Here is a 22,487-nt window from a genome sequence, read left to right as displayed (position 1 = left end):
CTGCAAGGTGAGCCATGAACACTCTTCTTTTCTCAGTGGACCCCGTGCATGCCTTATACAGTACGTGTGCGTTCATCGCTGCTAGGTCAAGGATGTTGTAGAACACAGCAACCGGCCACCTGCGTGTTCCTGTTCGCACTGAACAAGCACGTGCCTTCTGGTCCATGATGTCAACGCCACGCTGGGGAAAAAAGAAAGACAAATATATGTGACATTTTGAAGAAATCATTTTATCACCAGAATAGCACCAGAATACTTCGTCACACTAATATTTTTTTCATTAGCATACCTTCATGTGGTTGTAGTCTGTGACCGTGTTTGGTTTTTTTTTTTTTATCTTGCCCAATCTCCACATCATGGTGCATTGTGCTGAGAATGCAGACAGACTTCATCTTTTTGGGCACATACACTGTCAGCATGGCACTGGGAGATCTAAACACCAGCATGGAGAATTGTTCGTGTACTGAACTGACTTTAGCTGCAGGTGGAAGTTCCCGTTGCACTTTATTCATGGTGCCAAGCAGAGTTGTATTGCGGTGCAGCAGTCTATTAGCCAGCGAAAGTGACGTGAAGAAGTTGTCTATTGTTACGGTTCTGCCTTTGTCCAGAAATGGCTCCATAAGCTTTATGACCACAGACTCGGAAAGTCTTTCTCCCGTGGGACGACTGGGATCTTTTCCTAAATAAGGAGTGGCATTGCACATGTACTTTGTCTCCAAATCTGCCGCAATCCAAAAAGGCAGAACCGTAACAACAGACAACTTCTTCACGTCACTTTCGCTGGCTAATAGACTGCTGCACCGCAATACAGCTCTGCTTGGCACCATGAATAAAGTGCGACAGGAACTTCCACCTGCAGCTAAAGTCAGTTCAGTACACGAACAATTCTCCACGCTGGTGTTTAGATCTCCCAGTGCCATGCTGACAGTGTATGTGCCCAAAAAGAAGAAGTCTGTCTGCATTCTCAGCACAATGCACCATGATGTGGAGATTGGGCAAGATAAAAAAAAAAAACCAAACACGGTCACAGACTACAACCACATGAAGGTATGCTAATGAAAAAAATATTAGTGTGACGAAGTATTCTGGTGCTATTCTGGTGATAAAATGATTTCTTCAAAATGTCACATATATTTGTCTTTCTTTTTTCCCCAGCGTGGCGTTGACATCATGGACCAGAAGGCGCGTGCTTGTTCAATGCGAACAGGAACACGCAGGTGGCCGGTTGCTGTGTTCTAAAACATCCTTGACCTAGCAGCGATGAACGCACACGTACTGTATAAGGCATGCACGGGGTCCACTGAGAAAAGAAGAGTGTTCATGGCTCACCTTGCGGAGGAACTTCGTCGTCGCTTCTTACAGGAAAAGGCGATGGAAAAAGAAAAGATGATACAGCATCAACAAACTTCCGTTCTAAGACCTCAGCTTCCCCCAGGGAAGAAAGTACAGTGTCAGGTGCTCATTCACTGTAATAGGAACCATGGCACAGAGAGGTGTGTACACTGCAACAAGTACACATGTCGTAAATGTAGGAATGGCGGACCTTGGGTGTGTGGGAACTGTTAATATTTGAATGTGATGATTTTATATAGCACGGATCGGAAATCGGCAGTTCTTAACATTGCACGACGCAAGCTGTCGTATCAACCACCAACTGTAACTTGCTTTCTTTATTCTTCGGTTATAGTCTTGAATAAAAGTGCACTTTTATTTATGTGAAACCAGCTGTGTCAGATGGGGTTGTATGGATTGATTCTGAATGCGACTGTGAGAATGAAGTGAATTAAAAAAAAAAAAGAAAAAAAAAAGCTAACCTTTACCAGTATCATAAGTTACACCGGCTGTTACAGACTGAGATCAAATTCATGTTGTTATTCTAAAATTGTAAGAATAAGAGCAGTTCATTTCTCGAAGTGGAGCCGTGCGGGATCAAACTCACCACCCTGTGATTCCCAATCAGGGGCTGATACCATTACGCCACCGCGGTGGTTGTAGTAAGAATGTCAATGTGGCCTGCTAACGTGGCTTTTTTTTTTTTAATTTTTTGAATGAAAGCGCACGTGTTCTCTTATTTGTACCTTTTGTGAAAGTGTTTCTTTGATATATGGACTTCAGGCTTCATACGTTATATAGTTTATGCCTACATTTTGTCATTTACTATTAGAATATGAAAAACGTTTCTGTTTTAAAAATGTGCTTGCACAGACGGAACACACATGAAATGCGTGTATTCCAAATAACACTATATTATTTTCACTCTAAAACTCCACTTCAATCCCAGAAAATCAAATCAAGGCAAGCCATGAGCTAGGAGAAATTCATTCTAAGTCGGTGGGGGGATGGAATAGCTGGCTGCTAGTAGCTTTTGTTTATCAGCACATTTAGATGACAAAGGACTCTGGCGGAGAGGTGCAAACGGATTTAAGACGCGATTTAAGGTGGGACGGATTTACAAGTTTTTTCGTAGGCTCTGGTAATTCTAGTGTTAATTAGAGAGATAGATAGATACTTTATGAATCCCAAGGGGAAATTCACATTTAATATATTAAATATGCATGTAAATTCATATTTAATATGTCATAATTCCAGATCAAACATGAGCACAAGGAGAACATGGGAACAGGTTAAAGTGAAGTACAAGAATATACTTCAAACTGGTAAATATTGGTATATAACTATTTAAAGAATTGTTGACATAAAGAATCATATATAATATAAAAAAACATTAATTCTAAAGCTAATAAGAAGGCAGACAAGCAAAAAAAAAGGTGGAGGTCCACGCAGTCCAGACCTAACCCCTGCAGGAGAGTTGGCTGTCCAGCAAAATGCCCCATCGCCCTGTTTCTGAGGGCATTCCAGGGCAAAGCTCCTCCTCGGAACCAGTGGCAAGATGCAGTGGTCACTTCATTTCAGGTAAAGGATGGTCATTGCATATATTTGTCATCGATGTGTGCCATAGGTATGTTCCATATAGCCCTCTTTTTTGTTGGGTTAGTTGCAGATAATGTCATATCCCTAGAACCTGTGTCTGACCAACGAGATATTGACGAAGGTCAAATATTTGATGAAGACACTGAGTCAGATTATTCAGATCTGCATACAATCCAGTGCCCCAATCACATTTGGAAATCCTGGGTAATGAGAATGTTAGGCTGATTGTGAGATTCTTCATGGAACTGTGGGTGTTTTTGCCTGTGTATTGACTACCTGCAATGGCATGAAACGCCTCTTTTATTGTCTGCACACGCAGGTGTCCAGGAGACACTATGAAAACCCGAAGGAAATAGTTCAGAGCCAAACAGACTTTACGAATTGCCTGTCAAACTGCACTTTTAGATAGATTTTCCACATCGCCTACAGTATATAGAAAAAGTTCCGCTTGCAAAAAACCTCAAAGCGATACATACTGTCTGTGTGGTTGTGAGAGCCCGACTTCGCCTAGTTTGACTTCGAATATAAGGTGCTAATAAATCTTTGAGGTACAATATTCCCCCTCGGCTAAAGTGATATCTTTCGAAAAGAATTTCCTCCGGTAGCAATAAAGAATCTTGCCGATCACGCAAAACCCTCTCTATATGAAATTTTCTTCTTATAATTTGTGCACCGATATCAATTGGTTGCTCATTCATGAATGGCGAAGCCATGATTGGATGACTTCCACGCACCATCACTGATTACGTGTGTAAACTAATCCTTGTTTACGTAGAACAAACCTGCTCCGAGCAGGTTTGAGGATTAGGATGTGTTGCTATGACAACACATGCAGCAAGAGTTTCGAAAAACCGACAGATCCAGGATTATGCCAAATCGTCAACAATTAGATCCGGCTAAACGAGTTATCCACGTATGAAAATTACCCCCCATATGTGAGGATGTCCTCGTAAACAAGCAGGTAGTTTCAAGAACCTTTTCTCTTACATTGGCCACCATTTCCACCTTTTACTCAGAGTTTGGCATGAACATTTAACCTCCTTAGTGTTATATTTTTTCTAAAAAATAACACGTAAAAAGCATTGCATTCTTTTGGCTTGGAAAACAACATTTTTATTAAATCTCATCTTTCTACTGTAAAATGTGCAAAACACTAAAAGTACAAAGTCAGAGGTGTTGAAAGTATAATAATAATAATAATAATAATGATGAACAATAATGATAATAATACATGTGCGAGTGATGCAAGCATCACTTTTGGATTCCCAGAATCCCTTTCGGTTTCACTGACCATTTCAATTTCACTGCCTGAAAACAGATTCACTTCGTCATCACTGCTGATGAGAGGCGTATCTTACGAGATGTCATTATGTGGCTAGGAGAAGACACGTATACACCATTACCAGAGTAACGCTCAGCACTAATGCTGTTGGCACTTTTATAGCCCAAGTAGTCCTCAGGTCTTACACGAGACACGTCTATACTGTTGCGCAGGTGACAGTCATATTTTAGCACTTTTTATTACAGCCTGCATGACACTTGGTTCTAATACTAAGCAGGTTAAGAGGAAAGGGGGATCTTGATTTGCAAGGACACCTGGACCACTCGGGGAAGTCCTAGGAGGGCTACCGGAGGAGTTATCTAAGCAATTACTAACTATATAAGTGTTCTCGAGGTCTTCCTTTGAAATATTGTAATCCATAGCTGGGGTTTACTAGTCAATAATTTCAGAGAGGCGTGAAAAGCAAAGCGTCGAAATGACAGGACAGAGGAAGGAAAGATGGTGGAAGGCATAAGCAGAAGGAGATGATTTTTTTTTTTTTGTGACATCAGATATTTCTCTACTTGGTAGACAGGGAACAAGGAACAACTCCTGTAGAGGAAGACTTTAGGTATTTTACTTATATTTTGTCTGTTCTTTCTCCAACACCCTATATACTTCTGTTACTGTCATCATTTGAGCTATATCAAACTTAGTTTGTTTATATAGTTTGGACTCCGTAACATTACTTGAGTTGAGGGTCAGCTCAAGAATGCCTCATTTTGGACACAATATTAAACCTCAGGAGTGGCACAGTGTTAACTGCTGCTGCCTCGTAATTTTGCCACCTTTAGATTCTGGCCCAGCCAGAACTGAAATCTATCCAGTGATGGCACATTCCACCAGTTCTGTTTGGCATTTTTCTCCATTACCTCCAGTTTTTTCCATATGGTGAACACATGCATGTTAGATACTGAAGACTGATCTCCTTAATTTAGGCCAGTAAGAACAATAAATTGAAGTACAGTTTATGGCTGGGTCCTGCCTATGCTAATCCATCCCCTTGAAAACACATAATGTATAGGGGACATTTAGAAAATGTGTGAATCAATAACAGTTTGAATGTGTTTCTATCATTCAATGGGCAACACAAATAGCACTGTTTGTTAAGTCTGCATTCTAACCAAATAATAAAGATAAACAGCTATGTGAGTTATTCTAAAGTAACAAGCATGGCCTTGACAAAGCAGCTGCAAAAAAAGCTTATCTAAGTCTATAGTAAGTTCTTGCCTAATTAATGGTTGAAATTTTCATTTTATTAGGCATTCACAGTACACTGACATTTCATACTTTTATTATTTTTTGCCTGCCATAGCAAATGTAGTTAATAAAAACTGCTTCATTACCTGTTTAGTGTACTTTGTACATCAGTGTCAATTACCTTCTAAGTTTAAGCTTCCATGTCAAACAAATTTTGCAAAAATCAACGGAGGAATACAAGGAAAATGAGGCCCAAAGCTGATAAAAATGCACCTTGCACCAAAGAATAGCTGTAACATTCCACTAGGAAAAGTTTGAAACCTAAAATATGCAGCCTTTTAAATGAGTCAATTTTAAAATAATGAACTTATCAAGAGTTTCAAACATGAATTCTGCTGTATAAGCGTGGGTGTAGTAATCCCATCTGGGTTCATCCTTCAATGAGGGAAAATTAAAAAAAAAGAAAATCTCTGCAACCTTATTGCCTTGTGAATTAATTAATACTTGGATAGAAAATAACTACTGGATACATTTTTTCCCTGTGTAGCCTTTTTTAGATTTAACAATTTAAAGTATTACACTGTAAATTACATTAGTTAAGTTATACAATTTATATCTTTCATACCAAGCATAAATTGAATGATATTAACAAATGCATAGATTTCAACTAATCGTACGTATTTCATGTACATATTTCTACTCTGAAACAAGTGTAAGCCATGTATGAATTTTCTAAACACACTTAATTGAATTTTAGAGTTACATGGGGCTACAGCGTGAAAGTTGAATTTGAACCCTGGCTTAGGATGCACCTAACATGTGATGTAGGTGAAGTTTTGAAGGACCCATTGATAACTGGGTTTGTGCTGAGTCTCTTACTCTTATGAGCTTATGCTTAAAGGTTGAGGTGTTATTTTGGTATTCACTATGATAAAAGTCTGAGCCATTAAGAAAAGAAATAAATGTTGTTGTTGTTGTTGGAGAAAGACCCATGCTGACACTGGGCAAATCTGGAAGCTCCACAGAATTGCAGATTGAATGCCAGATTCATAAACAGGTAGATTCCTGGGTTGTGCTAACTACTACAACACCCCATAATATAAAGATGGTTGTATAACTACAGTATATACAGTGTGATGGACGGCACACATGGGTGGGTGTCCTGGCAGGAATGGAATACGGTCCCTTAATTGGACAGGAGGTCAGCCCTATGTTGCCACAAGGAACGTTCTGTCTCACGCTGAAGCCGGGCAATTGGTGTCATCATGATAGTAGCCACACGGGTATCCTGGCTGGGTTGGACCCAGCATCAATACCCGTTCGGGAGGCCACTATACTGAAAGGACAGGGGGAGATAACCCGACAGGACTACTGGCTTCCCCAAGACATTTGGAGACTACCTCCTAGGACGATGTTACACGTGCGGATACCTACAAGGCACTCTGGTTATTGCAGTTCTGTAGAACAGCCTTGTTGGGTACCTTGGGGGCTGCCAGGAGATGCTACAGGGATTTCCCATCTCTGCATTAAGGGACTTCCACTTGACCCAGAACTACTTCCATCAGGCTATGCCCTAGCACCAGAAATATTCCCAGGTCCTAGATAAAAGAAGCCACTCAACCTCATCCTGACGAGTCAGAGTCAGGTGGAAGTGGACAAACCTTACTGGGGCTAGGCGTACAGGAGAAAGGAAAGAACACGAATGGAAAGATTTGTGTTTATTGCACCTTTGGCACCTTTTTGGAAGGTTGTGTGGAAATAAACCAACTTTATTTTAACGGGAATTTTGTCTGTGAGGTTGTGTCTGGGGTTGGAGCGATTTCTGGCACCCACTACTGTCCACAACATGTATGTGTTTTTAAATACTATATTCTGTATGTGTGAATTTTGTTCTACAAAATAATTAAGCCATGTTCCCTACTAATTTCATTTTAGATGCTTTTTTTAATTAGATCTTGGCAATGATACATACTAAGGGGGCTCAAGTTCTTGGAGAGCCACAGTGGTCGCAGGCTATTGTTACTTTCCAACTACTTAAATGAAGTAAATCCATGGCAATAAAAGAATTTTTAATAAATTGTTGTAAGCTAGTGTTTTAAGTGTCACCACATTAGGTCATTCTTATATTGTACATTTTTGCTTTCAAAGAATATCAGCCAAGTTAATTTATGGATTAGAGCAAATTAATAATTCTCAGTCCTTCACTTTCTTCTCTTCCATTCCTTTCTGTTATAATTGGGTTTCTGTCTTACACTTTTTTTTTAAACTGTAGAATTCATTTCTGACATTTCCTTTAGAAGTTATTTTAAGTTTTTGGTGAATTTTGACTGCTATTTTATATAATAACTAGCCATGTGCGCCCAACTACGTTGCGTGTGTTAAAGTTGTCTGTGAAGGGCTCCCTGTTTAAACGCAGCTGCCAGTCGTGAACTGGGCCCTTCATCGCACAGCATTATGATTTTTTATAAGGGAAACAAAATTACAAAACAAAACCCTTGGACATTGATTTGATAGGAACGGCCTACGCGGAATCACTGTCCGAATAGTAATTATGTGGTGGTGGAGGAGCATTTCTGCTTCTGTCAGTTCACAGTCCGTCTCGTTTTCATGACGCTGTCGTTTCCTCTCATGATCTGTTCTCAACCTTTCTCCAATCTCGCAGGTTGCTTTGTGGCAATCCAAAGAGTAAGGAAGAACCAATGCTTTTTTCTTGAACTCCAAACGCCGACTGATGGAAAATCACAGAAGTGTGTCCGACTTATATACTCTGACTGCCGACTCCAAGAAGTGGGTGAACATTCGATTTGGATGAAGTGCTGCCAACGACGGTCGATAGAAACACAAAAAACCACAGTCTCAACAATGAAGCAGGTGTCGACACCAGATCTAAACACAAAGCACGGTGTTGACGCCAGATCTAAACACAAAGAGTGGTATCGACAGTGTTTGTAAACAAAAGTAACAACCAAGGTGTTGTGTATTCAGCCAGTACAAACAGCACGTAGTCTCCTTTAGTTCAATCCTCTTTAATCACCAACCTCATCCAACGATCCTCCGCCTCACTTCCTCTCCTCCTCCATCACTACTGCCCTCTACTGAACACAGCAGGAACACCACACAAGGCAGTGTCAGGGGAACATGAATTCGCGGACAAGCAAAGATCAAGATCCAAATGAAGATTATATATAAAGATGATTACTGTCATGATTGTTAGGACAGCAGTGTGCATTTCCATGGTATGACCTCAGAAGCTGTGACTCACGGGTGATTGACGCGACAAGTTAAAAAGTAAGTCTCTTCCTTATTTTAATTGCAGATTCCAAACACTTTTCTACATACTTTAAAACATTGTCATTTGAATTTTTGTGGCACTGACCTTGTCTCATTTTTGTCTCATGTTTTGGCATGACACTTGTTCGATTAATCTCCCAGTTATGAACTGTCTCCAGCCCCATGTCTCCATCCTGGGGGTCTCATCTATAAAACTTTATGTGGATCTCAGCATGAAAGAATGCGTACATCAAAAGAATAAAAATGCATATACTAAAAATAATCTGAATTGTAAGACCTGCCGTATACACATTAGCATGGAATTTAACCTTTATTATTGTATATACTCGTGTGTAAGTTGGGTCTTGAAATCCAAAAAATCGATCATAAAATCAGACACCGACTAATACACCCGTTCAAAAATACACTTAATTTGCCTCCTCCTATCTCACACCAGTTTCTCAGACACATCAAATTTTGTTGCAGCAGCCCAGTTACCAATTTCTTTCGCCACTTCAAAGATTTCTAATTTAAAACCAGCTTCATATTTTCTTCTGATCAAACGCTCCATTGTAGATAAGGGATGCTCTTACGATTAAGGTGTATGAGGGTGAGAGATACAAAAAACACTAAACAGTGCAATTGTCACTTCGGAATAGTTCAGGTATTACCGTGTGGTCACGAAGGCACAATGCACAGAAAAAAAAGGCAATGTGCTCTGTGGTTACTCTCTCAGGTACAGAAGTGTATTAGGACCAAGGAGAAGAAAAAAGAATACGGACACAGTGAAGAAAAAAAAGGATATGTCGAGAATAAACTCGAAGAGAGGAAGTCAGTTTAAGAAGCACGTACAAAGGACTTAAACTTCGAGAATAAAGTGGAAATCGACATGCTGATTTTATTTTCGACATACAATTTTTTTTCTTCACTGTGTCCATATTTTTTTTTCTTCTATGTGGCCCTAATATGCTTCTGTACTCAGGTGGGCATTAGCATATCATAATCTCTTGGACCAATAGCGTGAGTTTTCTGCATTCAACTTATACATTATAAAAAATCAGAAATTATATGGTAAAAATCAAGCCCCGACTCATCTGCGGGAGAACTCAAACACGAGTATATACGGTAATCACAATTAACTTGTAAATGTGCGTACGTGAACATTCCTTAAACACCACCCAGTTGCCACCCTAAAACAATAATATTTGGACTATGCTAATCAGACTCATATATATGCAGTCACAATGCTATAAAACGTTATTAGTTGTTAGAACAACTGAGTATGCAAGAGTATGCATTCTCGGGGTCAGGGAAAGATGTAAGGTGCCAGTGTCTAGTCTGGTAGCCACTTTTACTTGGCTTATGTAATGACATTATTGCTGTTACAATGAATAGTATAAGCCATATGAAAAACTGAGGGTTCAACCAGATACCTTTCCAACAAGCCATCCAATACGTACAGAACCATCAGCAAACCGTCTTCCAATATTACTTTTCTTCAAAATAAATAAATCATAGTTTTACCCAGGCCACTGAGCTGCAACACTTTAGAATCTCATCTTGGCATCACAGGTGGTTGTTGACAATGCAGCTTAATTCTGGTGAGGCGCCTTTATTGCAATATGAGTGCAATCAATTTCTCAGATTATTAGATGGAGGCCTGAGCTGCCTCAAAAGCTTGCTTATTGTAATCTTTTTAGTTGGACAATAAAAGGTGTCATTTTGCTTGATTTACAACACCCTGGTACTTCTGATTATGTTAGGAAACACTGATGCAAATTGCCTTTTTATGTTCACAAAATGATGTTATGTTTTATTTATTTACATACACACCATGTGACCATAAGGAAACTAAATGTAGAGCCTTGTCAGTTGGTTAATGTCTTCTAGTTGAAGCTTCCCTGAGAACAGATGAAAGGTAGCTGATATAAACTGACGACAAACCAAAACAGTTCTTTAGTGCAAATACGCAGTATTGGCCCACTTAAAAGGGAACTAAAATACAGTCTGTACATCATATTCATCACTTTTTAGGTTTTATATGTTTGTCACATCTACGCACATTATAATAATGGCTCAGTGGTATGAATTATTATGCATGAGAGCCTTCAACTAGCTGGGGTGACTGCGTTTCTTTACTTTATCAAGGGTGTTGTTATTTTCCACTTTCTCCGAGATGTTGGATATGCATGGGGTAGTGATATAAAAATGCTACTGTCAATTTTTTTTTAAATTAACCTTAGCTTTTGTATGCAAAGTTATGTATGCACATTTCAAGCCTCTTTTTGTGAGAATGCAAACTTTATAAATCTGGACCCTGGTGCTTACTAAAGTTACTTGTCAGCTTGCTGACATAACACTTTCCAAACATTTTATTAAAACAGATACCTCCTGATGAACACACATGGGTATTAATCAGATCAAGTTGGATGGTTAGCTGATGATTCCTTTGACATTTACATCTCATTGTTAATTGGCAGCTGCTTCAGAAAAACAAGAACCGATTAAAACGGTGAATGCAACTTTTAATATGAAAAGAGGCAATTAAGGATTGGGAATTTTAACAAACTATGTAATAAAAATGAAGCACTTAAATGTGGCTTAAGTAATTATTACTTCAGCAGCAATAATTGACTTCTAATTAAGAAACTGAGTTGGAACAAAAAGTGTTTCCAATGTAGACTTCCCGGACTGAACCTATGGATACAGTGTTCTCTTTAAGATTAGAAAATATTTATTAAAAACTAATCATCTAAAATCTGACAATAATGTATGCTTTTTAAAAAGTACAGATAAATATATATTTAATAAAACCTATCCATCCAAAATTTAATAGAACACTATGTTGTATTTCATACTTTACATGGAAAATAAACCTACCATTCACATGTGTTATGTACATGCACCAGTCTTCATTTATAGAAACATAAAATTAAGCAGCTTTCTTTAATTATCTAATACATTTACAATAAATGCACTTTACTCATTTAATTGTTTATTTTTTATGTGTCTGTCGTAGAATTTAATTAATCTAGATTGTGTTTAACACTTAAAACTCTCCTGGGATGCTCACATGTAAACAAGGATGGTGTGTTTTGTTTGGGACTCTATACATCCCAAGCCCCAATGCAGATTTAAGATGATTTATTATCCAATGATAAGCACATTTTCAAGGGAAATCTGAATCATTTAAATTAATGTTGGTTTTTCTTTTGACAAACATTGCTATGTTATATGTAAATCCAGCTATATTTAGAACTGGAGCCTCATAAAGAAGAAGATGGTTCCAGCTGGTGATTCATAGTACACTGTTTTAATAGAATAAAGTTCAGTGATACATTTAGAAATACAGGATGCCATTAATTTGCTCAAAAAGGGGAATGCTGCAGACCCAGATGGCTAAAAATTATAATAATAGTTGTTTGCATTTATATAGCACTTATCTCTCTACTCAAAGTGCTCTCCATACAGGGAGGACCTAGGAAATAAACCCACAATCTCCTTTCTGCAAAGCAGCAGTGCTACCACTGTGCCACCTGCCAAGTGAGTTTTATAAAAAACAATCAACTGTTTGCTCCATTATTATTAATATTTATAGGAGCTAAAAAAGTCTGCCCCAAACATTCCAACAAGCATTAATGACCGTATTTCCAAAGAAAAATCAAGACTTACTACAATATGCATAAATAAACCAATGTCACCCCTGAATAATAATGTTAAAACACCAACGAAAGTGTTAGCAAGAAGGACTGAGAAAGTGCTTCCCTCAGTAATATCGCAAGACCATTTATTAAAGGCAGAGACTTGCCCTCAAACCTTTGGCATCTGTTTAATGTAATATACTCACCAAGAAATGAGTATATGAGGTTTGAGGTCTTTGGATGAAGACAAAATCAAATGTGATTATCTTTTTACAAAACCACACAGAATCGGGGTTCCCCCAAATATATCTGCATGGATTAAACCACTTTATACTAGTCCAGAAGCCTCCGTCCAAAAGAATACCCCCAACTGATACTACTTCACATGGGTGCCCATCATAATCAATGCTTTTTGCATTAGCTATCAAGGCATTGGCTATACATATCTGGAAGAAACCAGAGATAAAAGGAATTATCAAAGAAGGGCTCAAAAAGAAAATATCACTCTATACAGACAATATGGTGCTTAATATATCAGATCCTCAATTGCCTCTACCATTATTCTTAGTTGTGTAATAGAACTTCATTAGATTTCGGATTTCAAAATTAATCAGAATAAAAATGTGGTTTCCCTATTGAATTCTCAAACTCATTATAGTAGATTGGATAGTTAATCATTTTGATAATCAAAACAGTTTAAATATTTGAGAGTAACCACCACAAGTAAATATAAATATCTCTTCCAGTTAAATTTTGGAAATACTATGGATAAAATCAGATGTTAGCAGATAGTCCACCCATCATGACATCTTAGCAGGGAGAATTAATCCAGTTAAAATGAACATCATTCCCTAAACCGCTATGTCCTTTTCAGTCAGTCAGTCATTTTCCAACCCGCTATATCCTAACACAGGTTCATGGGGGTCTGCTGGAGCCAATCCCAGCCAGCACAGGGCACAAGGCAGGAACAAATCCTGGGTAGGGTACCAGCCCACTACAGGGCACACACACCCACACACCAAGCACAAAACAGGGACAATTTAGGATCGCCAATGCACCTAACCTGCATTTCTTTGGACTGTGGGAGGAAACCGGAGCACCCGGAGGAAACCCACGCAGACACGGGGAGAACATGCAAACTCCACGCAGGGAGGACCAGGGAAGCAAACCCAGGTCTCCTAACTGTGAGGCAGCAGCACTACCACTGCGCCACCGTGCTGCCCATGTCTATTTCATAGTATCCCATCCATCCATCCATTTTCCAACCCGCTGAATCCGAACACAGGGTCATGGGGGTCTGCTGGAGCCAATCCCAGCCAACACAGGGCACAAGGCAGGAACCAATCCTGGGCAGGGTGCCAACCCACCGCAGGACACACACACACGAACACACCCACACACCAAGCACACACTAGGGCCAATTTAGAATCGCCAATCCACCTAACCTGCATGTCTTTGGACTGTGGGAGGAAACAGGAGCGCCCAGAGGAAACCCACGCAGACATGGGGAGAACATGCAAACTCCATGCAGGGAGGACCTGGGAAGCGAACCCGGGCCTCCTAACTGCGAGGCAGCAGCGCTACCCACTGCACCACCGTGCCGCCTCATAGTATCCCAATATATATAAATAAATCGAACAAATCACATCATTTGCTTGGAATATGAAATGGCCACACATTAGGCAAATCCACAAAGATCTAAAACAGAAGGTGGCATGGCGCTACCTAACTTTTAATTTTACTACTGGGCAGCAAATATACACAGAATACAATTTTGGAAATTGGCAGAAATTCATGAATTCACATCAGCCTAGTATACAATGGAGAACAAATCCTGTTCTAAATCTTTTTTGTAGGTTCTAATTTGCCAGCAATTCAGTCATTCACCAATTACTTAAAGTACAGAACCAATGTAGCACCCATTTGAAGGTAGAAATGCTCTTATCCAATGCTCCTAACCAAACTCATTGTTTAAATTATGTACAATACTACATTTGGAGATCTTTATATAGATGACACATTTGCATCTTCTGACCAACTATGCTCCAAATGTTTTCCCATATGCAAATTAGCAATTTTGTTAAAAGACTTCTACCAAACTTTCCATATCACGCACCCCTATCAATCCTAGAAGCCATACTGTTTAGTCTTAATGAAGACTGTGAGAGCATTTCAACATATATATTGTGATCGATAAGAAAGTCACAAATACAAAATAAAGATTTGGGGACCGTCCCCGTATATTGTCTTACAGACAATATTGAAAAAATGAAGTGATTCAAAGTCTTGAAAGTACAATGAACAATGAACTGAAAACAAAATGGTGGTTTTATAGAGCAGAAAAACATGTGACAGGAAATGGTTGGCAAAATGGTGATGTGGCAACAGGAACCGGAAGTGATGTGGTTTGTGGGTGCCGGAAGTGATGTCATCAATAATGACCGGAAGTGGCGTCATCACGGCCATTTTGAAAACCCGGAAGTTGCGGGATTAATTCTCTTCTTGTGTCCTGTTGGAAAAAAGTGTTCAGGTAAGTACCACGTGATATCCCTTTATCTCACGATGTTTCACTCACCTTTAGGCTCTTTGACTGCCTCCTAATCATACATGTGTGACAATATATAAACATATTTCAAAGAAATCTACCTTTCAAAGACCCAAGTGGACAGAGGGAAACAGACCTTTCAATAGACATTTCAGAAAAGGAGTGGAACTCAGCCATCCATAAAATATATTCATTCCTTTTTGTGCCAAAGCATTCCATAATTCAAATAAAGATATTTCATTGATCACATTTATCTTGTGTAAAATTGTCTAAAATGTGTCCAGAGAAGATCCAACCAGTGATCATTACCTTCCTACCTCCTTCTGTAGGCCATATGTTTTAGGAATTAAATCTTGACATATTTCTCAGACAGCCTCAGTGTTACAATCACTCCTTTTCCATTAATGGCAATATTTGGTGTACTCTTGGATAACTTTGAAATGCATAGGAATAAGCTAATTGTAATATCCTATACCATTCTACTAGCACACAGACTTATTTTGGAAGAATCCCAATCCACCTTCTATAACTCAGTCGGTAAGAGACATTCTGTATTATCTCAAATTAAAGAAACTCTAATTCTCCTTCAGAGAAGGATACATCCAAAACTTTTTGAAAACATGGCAAACGATCATTAATGTTATTTTAGAATAAGAATGTTGAGCCTCTGATCAAATCTCTCACGTTATTAATTGTTTCATCATATTTAAAAAAAGTAAGATGGTAGCAGTAACTCTAAATGCAAATAGTTAATGGTTTATCCACAATTTTGGATGGTGCAACTACTTTGACAATGGCTTTTATAATGGGTATTGTGGCACAACATCAAATGACCTCCGGAGCCACAACCTTAGAAAAAATTTGAAGCAAAAAAACAGAAATAGGCTAACAAAGCAATGAGCAGACTTATTTTGAAAAAAAAAAATGATAAATTTAAATACCAGACTGTCTAAGATCAGAGGCTTATCCAAAAAGAAATATGAGCAAATGCAGCAGAGGTTTGTTTTTGATATCCCAAAGCTAGAATAAGAACCCCAGTATGTCGCCATCATACACAATAAAATTAACACGTGAGGACATCACTTGTTGTGTCAGTGTCGGTCATGTGACTGGAACCAGCCTCGAGTCTGTACACAACATGGCTAGTGGGATTAGAAAAATTAGTTGTCATAAAAAGGCTCACAAAATGGTGGCAGGGTGATGTCACTGTCACAACAGTAGAAATAAGTAATTAATGCAAACCCAAGTTATGACCCACAACTAATGCATTGAAATGATGCAAAAACAAAAAAAAAATAAAATTCATAACAGGAGTAAGGTAAGTGGATTTAAAAAATGGGCTTTAAATTGTGTTAGTGTGAAGGAGTGTTACTCTATGCAAGAAAATAATAAATGGGTTTTTGATTTGTCTTTCATTCTTTATTATATAAAGGGGGACTTGATATAAACAAAATACAGTTGTGCATTTTAAGTAAATGTTGATACCAAAATATTGATTATAATCTAATAAAACCCAAAGCACATCCTTATACTAAGTTTTTGCCTTAAAGCTGACATCATATGTTCATGTTTGAGAGGTGACTCTGAGCTGAAATAAATAAATAAATCTGCCATATTTCTCCTTCATATCCTGCCCAGAAGCATTTGCGTTCCCATTCCCATGGCACATTGTCTCATTATAGTTCACAAAGATGAGAGAGTATTATTCTTTCAAGAAATGTGGAGAAAGTGAGCTGCATGCTGGTACAGGATCTCCTGAACCTTTTTTTCTTCATGAAGCATCACTATGAATGTAATCTTCCTGGAGGAAATAAAAGAGAAATTCATCCTTATAAAATTACACTGCAGGTACTTTCATCTTTTTGAAATATTGCCAAACTGGCTCATACATTTAGAGAATGCACGCAGCAGCAGGAATAATCCCCAATAAACCTTTAGGGACCAAAACATGCTGAAGCATCATTTCTGGGGTAAAAGGAAAAAAAAAATCTGAAGATTAGTGTGGTACAAGTGCATAACAGATATTCTAAATGTAGTGTAAATGCTCACAATGTAGACAGATGTCAAAGTAGCAGAACAGCTGTATTGTAATACTTCAGCTGATTCACAAAAATGTGAAAAAAATGAAGTTGCTGAAATTTCAGTAACCTTGTACTGGAATATCTTTAAAGTACGCAAACAGTTAAAATCAATAGTGCATACTTTAGTTGGGGCTTTAGAAAACTGATGAAAATAAATGTAACATGCAATTTGTTTAGTATTTTATTTCCAACCCTGCCTATTGTTTGTTTCAAGAAGGCGTGGAAAGGGCATTAAAAGTCAAAATGCTCCAAGTCAGATGAGATTTCTCTCGGAAGTAAATTTTATAATGAGATGAAGATTTCCAGCTTTTTTTTTATTGAAATAACTGTAAACTAATATTTTAGCAGTTGTTTAATCAAATCTAAAAACTAAAGCTGAAGAGTAAACACTTCAGCAGGGAAAAGCAAGCCACTCGGTAAATTGCAGGAACAAAATGAAATATTTGCCTATTTATTTTTGGCAGGGGTAAATATATATATATATATATATATAAAATGTATATATAAAATATATATATATATATACACATATATAATATATATATATATATATATATATATATATATATATATATATATATATAAATGAATTCATTCATTTTGATTAAAGCATACCTTATGTCATGAATATAATTTGTATCAGAATTTGTATTTTTTTTACTGTTTTTATTTCTACATCTTTTTCAAAACTAAGCAATATAACTTGCAATTCCACCTAATTAATACAATATTTGTTGGTATTTTTAATATACTTTATTACGTATTCTTAATACACTTTATTTATTACAGAGGGAAATTGTCTTTTCGTATTACCTTTTGGGGGTCAGAGTGCAGGGTCAGCCATTGTAGTGTGCACCTGCAGTGAAAGCTCCTTTTTTCAGTCTCATTTGATCTCATTTTTTCGGTCGTTACCACAAACTCATGACCATAGATGAGGTTTGGGGACATAGACCGTTTGGTAAATTGAGAGCTCAGCCTGCTAGCTTAGCTCCTTCTTCACCCCTACTGTTCTGGATTCCATTCATTCTGAATTAGTGTGATCCCTAGAACCACTGCATTTCATTTTTGGAATTTTCAAAAGCTGGTTATGCTTGTTTGTTTATTTTATTGTTATTAAACTGATGTTTCCATCAGCCGTAGATCCAGGCCAAAATATTAAGGGGCCATCTGAGATACTTGAGAGGGAGAGGTTAGGTGTAATGAAGTCCTATAAATTTCACATGCAGCAGTATACCTGATAGCAGGGCTGATGCATTAAATAATGCCACCTGAAGCAATGCTCATTTTTGCTGTCCCGACCCCTACAAAACATTAATAGACATGAAATGATACACTTTATTCACATAAAATGTATTTTGCATTACAAAACAACAAAAAATTGAAAAAAAATATTTTTTGACAAAATGTATAAACAATAACAATATTAGCCCTACAACAATAAAACACACAAACTAGGCATTAAAAACAAAATCTCTTATATATAAACATCTACGCATGGAAGTGTGTGTGTGTGTGTCTGTCTGGCCTGGAAGTGTGAGGCTATAGCATGACGCTCAAAGAGCTGGCAAGGCAGCCCCAAGTTAACAAGTTGGAAGAAGAAAGAAGTACAAGGCAAGAGCATGAAGCTGAAAGAAGCAACTCCGTCCCCAAAGTGAAACCATCGAAGAAAGATAAACTTGGTTAATACAAAAGCGAGGCGTGCAGATCAGCAAAACAAAACATCCGAGGAGACAGAAACTAGCTTTGCCGTTGAAAGATGGGGGTGGGGGGCGAGCACATCCACAAAACGAAACCGCTGACTCTGCATTTCACTTATTTTTCTGACGATTTCAATAGTGTGTAGGAGCGCAGGCTTTTTATAGCACGGGCTTACACAGCTAGCATAATAAAAATTGAATCCATTCATCTATCCATAGTCATTCTCCTGACAGGTTCTCCTGTCTCAGCACATGGCTTCTGAAGCTCTATTATTTTACCATTGGGTTTCTAGGTCACCCCTCTGACCAAGGCCCATCTTCAGCTGTTACTCAGGTTGGCTGGATGGCCACCACCCAGAACAGTCCCAGAAATTCCAAACTTGTTCCATTTCACAATTATTGAGTCCACTGTGCTCCTGGGAAAACTCAAAACTTTCAAAACAGTTTTGTAAACTTGCCCTGATCTATGCCTCCCCGCATTCTGATCTCTGCATTCTACAGAGAGTAAACTTTACGGCGTGGTTTTTGTCCTAACACACAGTGTGAATAGTAAGACCTTCCTTACACAGGTGCGTGCCTTTCTAAATGTTGTCCTATTAAGTCAGTTGGCCACAGGTGGACTCCAGTCAAGCTCTAGAAACATCTCAAGGAGAATTAAAGCAAACCTGACCAGAGTCCAGAGTGCCACAGCAAATAATTTGAATACTTACTGTATATACTCACGTAAAAGTTGGGTCTTGAAACCCGAAAAATTGATCATAAAATCAGACCCCGACTTATATGCCCGTTCAAAAATACAATACTTTATTGATCTATTTGTATGGAATTTTATGTGATTTCAATAAAATCAATAAATAAATAAATACAATACTTAATTTTTTTTTTTTTACTACATCTTCTTGCTTCCTTCAATCTTGCACCAGTTTCTCAGACACATCGAATTTTGTTGCAGCAGCACAGTTACTAATTTCTTTTGCCACTTCAATAACTTTTAATTTAAAACCAGCTTCATATTTTCTTCTGATCAAACGCTCCATCATAGATAAGGGATGCTCTTATGATAAAGGTGTATGAGGGTGTGAGATACAAAAAATACAAAACAGTGCTTCGCAATAGTTGAGGTATTACCGTGTGGTCACGTAGGCACAGTACATAGAAAAAAAGGCAGTGTGCTCCGTGGTTACTCTCTCAGGTGGGCGTTAGCATATCATAATCTCTTGGACCAATAGCGTGAGTTTTCCGCATTCGACTTATACGACCGACATTATAAAATACCAGAAATTATACTGTAAAATCAAGCCCCGAATATCCGCTGGAAAACTTAAACCTGAGTATATATGTATACGAGTGAAAGATTCAGTTTTTGATTTTTAATAAATGTGCAAACATTTCTGAAAATTTGCTTTCACTTTGTCATTTTGGGTTATTAAGTATAGATTGATGGGCAAAAAGGGCAAGTTTATCCATTTAAAATTAAATCTATAACACATCTGTAACTCTTGCTGGACCTTTTCTGCCCTTGTAGCTTGTTTTTTCTCTTCAAATGATGATGTATTTGGACCTGTTTAAAAACAACACATACAGCTGCTAGTCAATTGAGCTTCACACTGGTTAAGTTCATTTTGAGACTATTTTTTGGCATAAGCAGAAATCATAATCTTATTTTATCCCATAACAAGTTTACATTGGAACTTCAGACCCACTTCTTTAAAACAATTTCAGCTTAATCCTGCTTCTGACCTTAAATAGCTGCCCTTCATCACTCTTGATAATTCCCATACACTTCTTTAATTACTAGCACAGGATGATTTACAAATTATCAATAAACAATAAAGTGAATCAACAATTCCAGCACCAAGTCAACAAACCTATAATGACATTCAATTAGGCAAATATTCTAAGCAATCACACAATTAAAGTGATCAAACAAACTCTCTACCACATAAATTATTTGCTTAGGACAGGTAATTTTCTCTTCTAAGCCTTTCTATACATGATTATTGTTCTCCTGCCCTCTACTGGCAAACTAAAGAAAGACATATTTGAATCAGCAGAATGTAAAACATGGCTAAAGGATTAACATCATTAGGTTTGGGGTGCTACTATAAAGCATTAAAATTGTTCAATAAGCAGTTTTCCAAGTGTTGGATAACTCTTTATACATTTTTCTTAAACAATGGGCAGTTTATTGGTAACTGGGATGTGTTATCATTAAAGTATATATTTTACTATTAAATAAATAAACAGTCTGTCTCAGTAGCATGCTCTCTGATAGAACAGGTTATTCCCCAAGCCTGTCTTTTTGTTTTACGAAATAAGAATATAATTGACTTTAAAATGAAAAATAAGTTTGGGATTATTTATGCTGCCTCTTTCATACTACTGTAAACATTTTGCTGCAGTGTTGTAATGAAAAATAGATTTATTGTGATAATGAATAGCTGCATATACTCAATACATAATTTTTTGTAGTTGCATCTGGAGTCTTTTCTAAAAAGTCACGCAAACAAAAAAAGAAAACCCTTGTGTGAAAAAGAGGGATTTTTGCCTACATATAAATATATACTGTATATATATATAATATTTTTTTTTTTTTTTTTGAGGGCAGCAACTGAAAAATTCTGTTGAAAAACATTCAAACTAAGGTTATTGAGGACCACAAGTGGTCTAAGAGACATGACTGAATTCACAGCAATTCCATTTTGTAACATATGCACTTATTATTATATAATTATTTTTATTACAGTCTTGAAAAATGACTTACTCTCTTACAATCTTGAATGGCAGACTCTTTACAACTTGGTCATCCTTCATTTCAATGTAAAAAACTTTTTATTGCAAGCAATACTCATGTTTATAGTTTTTTATTACAGTAAAACTGAATCTGTTGCATTTATATTAGTATATCAGCAATCAATTTTCTGATCCTGTATATTCCATAACAGGGATGTAGAGAATTGGATCCTATCCTGGAGGTGAGTAACTTCTGGATTTCGGACGTCTGTATTGACAGCAGTATGTGTTATTAGTTTTCAGATGATTCAAAATGCAGTAGCACGTCTGTTGTTAAACCTGCCAAGGTGGGCACATGTCACTCTTCTTTTTAGATCACTACATTGGCTCCCTGTAGCAGCACATATTAAATTCAAATTCTTAATACTTGCCTTCAGAGTAGTCAATGGGTCAGCACTTATATATATAATATTGGAGGCACTTATGAGGTCCTATGCTTCTTCTCAAACACAATTAGGTTTGCTGGTGACCTCTGCGTAGCAGCAAATCTCAATCTAAACTTGACATATGTAGCTCCTAGCTGTTGGAACAAGCTGAACACCTCCATTTAAACTTCTGAATCCCTAACTGTGTTTAAGAAGCATTTGAAAACTCTTGTTTGTGAGTTTCTGTCTAATTGGTAATGGCTTTGATAGGTTTTTGTAACCAAGGAATTGTAATTCACTTGAATTTCATTCTGATCTCTTCACTTGTGATGATTAATCGTGCAAACTTGTCCTGTAATACTAGTTAACTTGATTATGTGTACCTCTTTAGTATGTTGCTTTGGATAAAAGCGTCTGCTAAACAAATAAATATAAATGTATTCTAGCAAGTTTGACTGTAAAGCAGGAGCTGTCCTAATATATGGCCACAGTCCACAACAGGACTCATATACATACAGGGGCAGTGGGGAAATAACTTTCAGCTTGTAGAGTCATAGGTAGTTTCAGCCTTTGTATCCTCGATAGTTAAGGCCACACTTTTCAATCACTTTTACCACATTTACATCACATGTGTCTTTGGAAT

Source organism: Erpetoichthys calabaricus, chromosome 9 (genome assembly GCF_900747795.2).
Source record: "Erpetoichthys calabaricus chromosome 9, fErpCal1.3, whole genome shotgun sequence".
In the NCBI taxonomy this organism is placed as follows: domain Eukaryota; kingdom Metazoa; phylum Chordata; class Cladistia; order Polypteriformes; family Polypteridae; genus Erpetoichthys; species Erpetoichthys calabaricus.
This window is presented reverse-complemented; position numbering follows the sequence as displayed.